The sequence below is a fragment of the Papaver somniferum genome, chromosome 9 (assembly GCF_003573695.1).
Source record: "Papaver somniferum cultivar HN1 chromosome 9, ASM357369v1, whole genome shotgun sequence".
NCBI classification, from domain to species: Eukaryota; Viridiplantae; Streptophyta; class Magnoliopsida; order Ranunculales; family Papaveraceae; genus Papaver; species Papaver somniferum.
This window is the reverse complement of record NC_039366.1, coordinates 68,214,193-68,224,542: the sequence shown is the minus strand read 5'-3', so window position 1 is coordinate 68,224,542 and position 10,350 is coordinate 68,214,193.

Here is a 10,350-nt window from a genome sequence, read left to right as displayed (position 1 = left end):
TCCCCCCCCCCCCCAACACTCTATATATCCTCTCTGCCTCCCGAGACTCTTATTTATACGCCACATACCCTTTTTCTCTCGGTCGGTGTAATATTGTTTTTATTCTCCCAAAAGTCTCGGGAATATTTACTTTTAAACTATCTTCGAGCGTCTGCTGAGCTGCTCATATCTTCTCTAAGTGATTTGACAACGCAAAATATTGTTAGAGCGTTGCTCGGTTGAACTCACAAGTGTTTCTCTATCAAGATTGTTGTCAAAACTATATCTTGATTTCTAGTGTACAATTAGTTAAATCTCGGTCTAGAATTAGGTAGTTGAGAAACGAACCAGTCATCATTTTCATTCTACCGTTTGAAGGCGGAGATCAACTGAAGCTTTTGGAGAACTTCATCAACAAAAGGTAAGTGAAGATTGAACCACCAAGTTATATTCACTTTTTTATCCTTGAGACAATTGTCGCATAACTAATTAGGCTAGCTTGCATATACAAGAATTTTGAGTCGAGAATTAATTATTTAGTTTACGAATTTCTCGAAATATAATGACTAAGCTTAATGAACATTTGTTCATACTTAATCAAATTTTGGTGGAGAACATATTATTCGGAACCAAATCATGATTCAATTTTATCATTCGAAAATAACCTGGAACAGTGATATGTGTCATTGATGTTATTCAGGAATGTTTCGAATTGATTGAGAGAAATATATAGCTACTATATTCGGAATATAAGACAGTATTATCATTCTTACAAACTGAGAAAACTGTTATATGTCTGAAGCTGTATTACATGTACTTGTACACGTAGCGGGACAGCTATATATCGACTTTCATATTTGTGTGATATGCATATTCGTATGTACATCATGGGAAAATCTATTTGTTTCATGATCCGGATAGGTATTCATATTCGTATGCAAACCAATTCGGAACTGTGGTAAGGGAACCGGGTTAAAGTAATCAAACCGGTATGCTAGCCAACACAGTTCTATGTTCTAAAACCAGTTTAGTACCTAAACTGGTACGTGAACTGAAAAAGTTCTGTGAACTCCGGAACCGGTAAAATTCATAAGTTTGCAAACCGGTACATGAACTGAAAAAGTTCTGTCAACTCCGTAACTTCGAGTTGCACCTAAGTTTGTAAACCGGTACGTGAACTGAGAAAGTTCTGTCAACTCCGGAATTCGGTTATTGCTTATAAGTTTGCAAACGGTCCGCATACTGTGACTCAGTCGACTCAAGAACGATTCAAGTAATTGTAACTTGTACATTTACCAACTATGATTATGATTCAGTTACAATCAAATTATTTCCATGAAATGATTTGCATTTGATCAATTCTCTAATTAACACTAGACTCGTTTGATCACATGATTGTGACTCAATATTAATGTCTTAGTGAACATGAAAATGAGTGTTAAGCATTTAAAGTTCAAATCGGCTAGTTTCGGCTAACCATGTTGGATATAGTCTTTATACACTATTCGGGTACATTTTACCTAACTAGAGTGTATATCTTGTATATGTGATTAAGATTCAAAGTTTTCATCTAATGGTGAATATTGTTTGCTTGGTTCCAAAGCTATCTTAGCTTAAACCTAAAGCAACCTAGGCTTTGAAGTCTATAGAAGGGGAATTGCTGGCAACTGGGATCTTTGAATGCTGACACTACTTTTGGTGTGTCCTAGTTGTATCCAGAGTCGTCTGCTCCAGAAACCCTTTTAGGGTTTAGCGACTATAAAGACTTCATTTGTATTCGTGAAGCCAGGTCCAGTTGTCTTTTATATTGATAACTCGAGTATCCTGATCTTCATTGTTCATAGAGCTTGCTCCAACGATCAAGATAGATAGTAATCAACAAAGTTTTCTTCGTCTTAGACTTTGTGGATTCTGTAAGTTTTATACTTATGAGGTGAATAATAATCTAGGCTGCACTTCGGGTTGCATAAGTCCAGGTTTTTAGGATAGCCATACTTTTGTCAAGTTGCTATCAATTTCCATCACCTGGATCTTTCGTTTGGTCTGATCATTCGTTTAGATCCTAAATCAAGAAATCAATCATAGGCTTAATCTATGGAGGCAGATTTGTTTTAAAGTCTTAAATTGAGTTGAAGCAACTCTTAGTTGTTATGAGACCGTCTAAGGGAATCAATTACGTAGAGTCCTGCTGGGATTCAAGAGGCGTAAGGAGCGCGACTGTACCTGAATCAGTGGGAGACTGAGTTCGGGCTCAACTACATTCCAGACCGAAGTTAATTGGTAGTAAGCTAGTGTCTGTAGCGGCTTAATACAGTTTGGTGTTCAATCTGGACAAGGTCACGGGGTTTTTCTGCATTTGCGGTTTCCTCGTTAACAAAATTTCGGGTGTCTGTGTTATTTCTTTTTCCGCATTATATTGTTTATCTTTATGATTCAAATATCACAGATTGTGCAGTCGATCAATCACAGTAAAAAGTTCCGACCTAGTTTTTTGGATAAGACTTGATCGATCCTTGGACATTGATTTTGGTACCGTCCAAGAACTCTCTTTGTAGTTAAGTTCACAGATTCAGTTCTGTAGACGTTCTAACAACGAGATAGAGATAGATATATATATACAACTCTAGACAATTTCCTTGATTGAGTTGTAACTCTCGGAGTTGTGTTGAGTTTGTCCATATAGATTGCCTACGAAAAAGTTGGTAGTGTATTTTGGTACCCCTAGTGTTTTCAAATATCACGAGAATAAATCTTCTCCCAATCCTGACTTAACTTCCATGTAAACAGAGAACAAAACCACCGAGGTAATCTCAGTTCCCTGTTTTAATGATATATATATATATATATGGAAACTTTGTTTTCCCCGATTTTAACTCACCTACCATTCCCGTTTCATCAAAACAGGTTTTGTTACAAAATTAATCCCATGCAAAACTCTACTAGAATCTCATCGGATACTCTTCCTTAATTACTTGCAGTTTCACAAAATAATTTCCCACCAAAATCTCTTAAAAGATGAGGAAGAATGGGGTGACTCTAACCAACTATCGGGTGCCTTTAACATCTGGGAGTGACCTTATCCAAATCTTGGGTTCCCTTAGTAATTTTTCCAAGAGGTGCATTAACACACTTTCGAGCCTATTTTTCAAAAAAAAAAAAATCTTTCCCAAAAAATACCCCCCTACACACACATAAAACACCATAATAAGTACAAAATCGAGCACTACCAATACAAAAAATTGAGAAAATACAAACACAAAGATGTGTTTATTAGTGATTTTAAGGAGGAAACCCAAAATTTCAGTAAATCTTGTGATACTATTTCCATCTTCCGATGGAACCAGTATTGAATATTCCAGCTGGTTCGATTGGTCCTTCGATAATTCCTAGATCGCCAACATACACCCTCAGTTCGTCGTGCAAGTATCTGAAAGAAATCTTTGACGTTGTACCTCCTCTGATGTGCATTCGGGTTTTATGGCGATGCTTGTGAAGCAGACTGGCGTCCCAATTATGAAATATGAGTCAGTTATCTTTAACTCCGAAGTTGCAAAAGGTTTAGCCGACAAATGCCTCTTTCCAAAGGATCGCGTGGCGTATTCTCATATTACCGACCAAGAAAAGCTAGGTAATTGTTTACAAAACATGTTCTGTTTGTTGTCGTCCGTTGAGTGCGTAAATCAGATGCATAAATCTACCACCGCTGACCGGGATATGGTGATTCGAGCTGCCCTTGCCAATAGGGACCATGAAATTTCCTGCCTTCAATCTGAAATTCTCTTAAAGATTTTGAGATTGAAAATGTTAGAGCATTGCTCGGTCGAAGTCGCAAGCGTTGCAATCTCAAGCTTGTTGTCAAGTTTAGTTTCCAAAACTATAAATCTTGATTTCTAGTCTACTTATAGATAAGTCTCGGATTAGGATATAAAGTGTAGTTGAGCATTAGACTTCACGGTGTTCATCGATTGAAGACGAATAACTACTAACGGGAGCTTGTGGAACTTCATCAAAGAAAGGTATGTGGAGACTTGAAATCATCCATCCCTCAAAAGTCTATCTACTCTATCTCCTATTTGAGACAAAAGTCGTATAGCTATATAGACTTCGATTATACACATTTGATATTTCGAGCTGAGATTAACTCGCTTACATATTTCTCGAAATATGTGTTGGTATGTGATAAACGGGGGTACAACAACCACACCCAATATTTCGATTAGCAATCTGTATGGACAAACTCCAATATACTTTCTAGAGAATCAACTAGACAGTCAGACTCAATCTAGATAAAAGTATATTAAAGAGTTTATATCTCAATCTCTAGATTTGATATATACTCAAGCAAATAGAAATCTACGAGTCTTTATCAAATACTAGAGAGATAACTTGGATGGTACCAAAGACCAATATCCAAGTGTCAATCAATTTAAATCAACAACCAAAAGGTCGGATAATCTAATTGATTGAACAACGCACAACCTGTGATATTTCATTTATATAACAAAATATAATGCGGAAAATAAATAACACAGACACCAGAATTTTGTTAACGAGGAAACCGCAAATGCGAAAAAACCCCGGGACCTAGTCCAGATTGAACACACACTATATTAAGCCGCTACAGACACTAGCCTACTCCAAATTAACTTCGGTCCGGACTGTAGTTGAACCCCAATCAATCTCACACTGATCCAAGGTACAGTTATGCTCCCACGTCTCTGATCCCAGCAGGATTCTACGTACTTGATTCCCTTAGATGATCTCACCCACAACTAAGAGTTGCTATGACACAAAGTCGAAGACTTTAATAAACAATCTGTATCACACAGAAAAGTCTACAGTAACAAATAAATCCGTCTCCGACGAATATACCTACGAGTTTTGTTCCGTCTTTTGGTAAATCAAGGTGAACAGGAACCAATTGATAAACCAGACTTATATTCCCGAAGAACAACCTAATATTATCAATCACCTCACAATAATCTTAATCGACGCAGCGGAAAAATATATTACAGAATCACAAACGATGAGACGAAGTGTTTATGATTACTTTTATATATTTCCTATCGGAGATATCAATCTCAAGCCAATTATTACAATTGTACTCGTACGATAGAAACAACAAGATCAGATCACACAACTACGAGAAAGTAGTATCGGTCAGGCTTCACAATCCCAATGAAGTCGTTAACCTGGTTTAGGAGAAGAAACCAAAGGTTAAAGGAGAATTGAATCTAGCTTAGCAGAACTAGTATCACACAGAAGGTGTGGGGATTAGGTTTCCCAATTGCTAGAGTTCTCCCTTATATAGTCTTTCAAATCAGGGTTTGCAATCAACGTTAGCTTGGTAAAAAAGCATTCAATATTCACCGTTAGATGAAAACCTGATTTAGATTCAAGCTAAAATCTTTCAACCGTTAGATCGAAAACTAGCTTGTTACACACAAATGAAATGCACGTTTCGAAGCTTGTGTAACCGTACCCAAACTTGTACATTTGTTGGTTCAACAATAGTCAACCAAATGGTTAGCCATATGATCACTTTCATATCAACCATATTCTTCTTCACCATAACTAATTCAAATTACTCAAATGAACTAGTTAGAGAGTTTTTCAATTGCAAGGAAATCTTATGTAACTACACAAGACACAATCGAAGCAAAAACGATTTGATTCACTCGAATCGGTTCATGAACTATATAGCCACGGTTTGCAATTTGCATTCCTTAGTTTATATAAGAATAAGTTCACAAACATCGTTTTTAGATATAACCTACTCAAGTTCGCGGATGGAGTTCACAAACTCCAGCAGAAGTTCTCGGGACGAGAACTTCCGCCAGTTCGCGGACTTGGCTCACGCCACCATGCCGGTTCTCTTGATCAACAAAGTTCGCAAACTTCGGTTCAAGGAATAAGGACTTATACATATATGTGTTTCCACAACAATGGTTATATAAGCTAAACTCTCATTTCAATCATTGAAACGTTGTGGATCGGGTATCGACCTAATACCGTGGAATAAGCAAGGACTCATTCTATTTTCCATCACCATTTGCACAATGACATACAATAGACATAATCCTTGAAAACAAAAGATTTTAACCTATCTTCCATCAATAATTGACATAATAGGCTTAACTTTTGTATTTGTCAAAAGTCCATTCATTTTTTTATCAATACATGCATATCGACTTACGAAAGACTTTACTTTTGACAAGGTATGGGACAATCATAGTTCACGGACGCAAACACACATATCCCATAATAATTTGCAATATATAAAACCATAAAGATTAATACTGCAAAAATCATCTTCCAAAAAATTTAGAATTTAAACCAATAAATCTAAAAACATGAAGATGAAAACGTTGGACATAGCTATGTGTAGTCATAATAATGGCTATTCCAAATCTAGTAATCCTTCTTAAAAACAAGAATAAATTCTCATAAGAAGATTCCTAGGCATCAAAACAAACTCGTAATGCACATATAAGATGATTTTTCCGTAGAGGGTAGAATCAATCTTTTTCGCCCGGATTTACACCAAGAATAGTTACCAAAGGGGTATAAATTTTCTTAACAAAGAAGAACACAAAAAGTCATTAACGACTATCTACCATAGTTCACATAAAATGATTGTGAACATTCAAGAATCCCATAATAATGCGTGTTAATGCCCATTCTTGAATTTCCTTCTTTATGATTCACCAACAACATTCTTTTAAAAGATACAAATGAGCTGATAAGAGTAGTACTCCACGAATAACAAGTTCCCAAGTCCAAGAAGTGGAACAAATGCAACGAAACAGAGCAAAACACTCAAGAACAAGAGAATGGACAAAAACCAATCATAACTCATCAAAATACACGAATTATCATATCCATTTTGAAGAGAATTCAAAGAGAAAGAGAATGAAAAAATAATTAGGTCATTCCGAATTCGGACGAAGAATTTACGGCCAAAACAAGTTTACCGAATATCGAAGTCTACAGGCAAGTATGCATACGGGTTTGCAAACGAATTTTCGTGACCTGGAGCAGTATGGAAACAAGTATGCGTACTTTATTCCCTGGATTTTGATTTTGAATGATGGTATGCGCACCAGGTATGTGTCCCATGAAGTCCAAACATCCCGAACTGTTATTTTCATACCTAACCATTTAAGAACCTTAAACACAGATCAAGCTAGGTAGAAATGAACGATAGGCAAGATCATTATAAGTACTCTAAGCAAATAAAAACACAAATTTTTCTCAAGTTTATAGACATACCTTTTTAGAAGAATCTAGTCGAATTCTAAAGCCTTACCGAACATAATATGTGTACCCCAATTCTCGTGCTTCCCTCACCGTATACATAACAAGGCATTCCTTGGTGAGGATGCACTTACAACACACTCAAGTTGTGTTGAGGTGAACAATGTCTTGCTCACCACAAGTGGCTTTTGGATTATCATGAAAGAGATCGCTTTTAGAAGCTTTCACATCCAAATCCATCTTTCCAAAGAACTCTTTAAGTTCCAACATCATGGATACTGCCTTCTCTATGGTTATAGAGCTTTCTGGGAGATCATTCCTTTTCACACTCAAAACATCATTGACTTTCTTTGGTATCCACTTCTGAGTGCGTTTAGGAACAATCGGAACCTTCTTCCTGTTACTCTCTTCAAGATTTCTCGAAAGAGAATTTGATTGACTATTCTTTTGCAAGTTAGTCTTTCTCCAATTGGGAGTATATGATCTTGTCTTCGCTTTTACGAAGTTATCCTTTTGATAACCATTACGATTGTGAAAAGGCTTCGTATGACGTTTATAGGCGAATCTAGGTTTATCACAGCACTGATTCCTTTGCCTAAAGGTTGGACAGTTACAACCTGTAACGTTAAGGGGATTAGTCTTAACATATGATCTTGGTTTCACAACTTCTTGTGATTCCCAAACAAGAACATCATGAAGTTTCTCATTCCTTATATGGAAACGACATCTCCTTTCCAGGTGACCTTTATTTCCGCAATAGTGGCAAACATAAGGAATGTTCTTACCTCATCCGTGTGTGCTGACTTTGGAGGTTCATATAATTTGCTTTTTCGAACCTTAATTGCCGGTGAAGGCATTTCACTTTTTCCATCAGTGGAAACCTTTTGTTGAGAAGAATCACTAGCCTTGACAAATTTTACCTCTTTGCTAATACTTGGAGCATTTATTCCCTTATAGCCCAATCCTCGTGTATCACGATGATTTTTACTTGCTCCTAGCATAGTGGTTAATTTGCTTGAACTAGTATTGAACTTTTTCAAGTCATCTTCCAACATCTTGATTTTATCAAGAGCAGCAGCTAAATCAGCCTCAAGGAGTTTTTCTCGAGCGAGACAAGCACTTTCTCTGTCATCAAAACTAATTTGTTGAGAGTTAGACCTTGCTTCAGATTCTGCAAGTTTCTCTTCCAACAAAAAGTACTTTTGATAAAGATTATCACATTCAAGTGACTTCATACGTAGGTTTTCCTCAGAATCCTTGAGGATCGATTCGTTAGAACGATTCGAAAAATAAACACCTGCGTAACATCTTCTCAATTTCTTGTTTTCTCGAAAGAGAGGAGTCAGAAGAGGTGAGACATGAGAAATTGTAATCTTCTTCATATTCCACGAATCAAAAAACTTAACATACTCTGAGACTTCCTCATCAATATCTCTATCAATATCTGAATCACCTTCATCAGAAAGTTCATCCAACTGTTCTTCTAGGAGAGTTTCCCAATCAACAGTTTTTACATCAAGAGAATGTTTAGATATTGACTTGGATGTGACAGTTCTCTCAGGTGAATCCAAGCTTTTAGAATTATCTGGTAATTTTTGAACTGGTACGTTATTAGAGATAGACTCGTCCATATAGTCAGATTACTAAAAACACAGACTTGTAAGGTCTTTAAACGTGTTTGCCTGCTCTGATACCAATTGAAAAAACGGGGGTACAACAACCACACCCAATATTTCTATTAGAAATCTTTATGGACAAACTCCAATATACTTTCTAGAGAATCAACTAGACAGTCAGACTCAATCTAGATAAAAGTATATTAAAGAGTTTATATCACAATCTCTCGATTTGATATATACTCAAGCAAATATAAATCTGCGAGTCTTTATCAAATACTAGAGAGATAACTTGGATGGTACCAAAGACCAATATCCAAGTGTCAATCAATTTAAATCAACAACCAAAAGGTCGGATAATCTAATTGATTGAACAATGCACAACCTGTGATATTTCAATTATATAACAAAATATAATGCGGAAAAGAAATAATACAGACACTAGAATTTTGTTAACGAGGAAACCGCAAATGCAGAAAAATCCCTGGACATAGTCCAGATTGAACACACATTGTATTAAGCCGCTAAAGACACTAGCCTACTCCAAATTAACTTCGGTCTGGACTGTAGTTGAACCCCAATCAATCTCACACTGATCCAAGGTATAGTTATGCTCCTATGTCTCTGATCCCAGCAGGATGCTACGTATTTTATTCCCTTAGCTGATCTCACCCACAACTAAGAGTTGCTACGACCCAAAGTCGAAGAATTTAACAAACGAATCTTTATCACACAGAAAAGTCTACAGTAATAGATAAATCCGTCTCCCACGAATATACCTACAAGTTTTGTTCCGTCTTTTGATAAATCAAGGTGAACATGAACCAATTGATAAACTAGACTTATATTCCCGAAGAACAACCTAGTATTATCAATCACCTCACAATAATCTTAATCGACGCAACGAAAAAGATATTGCGGAATCACAAAAGATGAAACGAAGTGTTTGTGATTACTTTTATATCTTGCATATCGGAGATATCAATCTCAAGCCAATTATTACAATTGTACTCGTATGATGGAAACAACAAGATCAGATCACACAACTACAAGAAAGTAGTATCGGTTTGGCTTCACAATCCCAATGAAGTCTTTAAGTCTTTAACCTGGTTTAGAAGAAGAAACCAAAGGTTAAAGAAGAATTGACTCTAGCTTAGCACAACTAGTATCACACAGAAGGTGCGGGGATTAGGTTTCCCAGTTGCTAGAGTTCTCCCTTATATAGTCTTTCAAATCAGGGTTTGCAATCAATGTTAGCTTGGTAACAAAGCATTCAATATTCACCGTTAGATGAAAACCTCATTTAGATTCAAGCTAATATCTTTCAACCGTTAGATTGAAAACTAGCTTGTTACACACAAATGAAATGCACGTTTCTAGGCTTGTGTAACCGTACCCAAGCTTGTACATTTGTTGGTTCAAAAATAGTCAACCAAATGGTTAGCCATATGATCACTTTCATATCGACCATATTCTTCTTCACCATAACTAGTTCAAA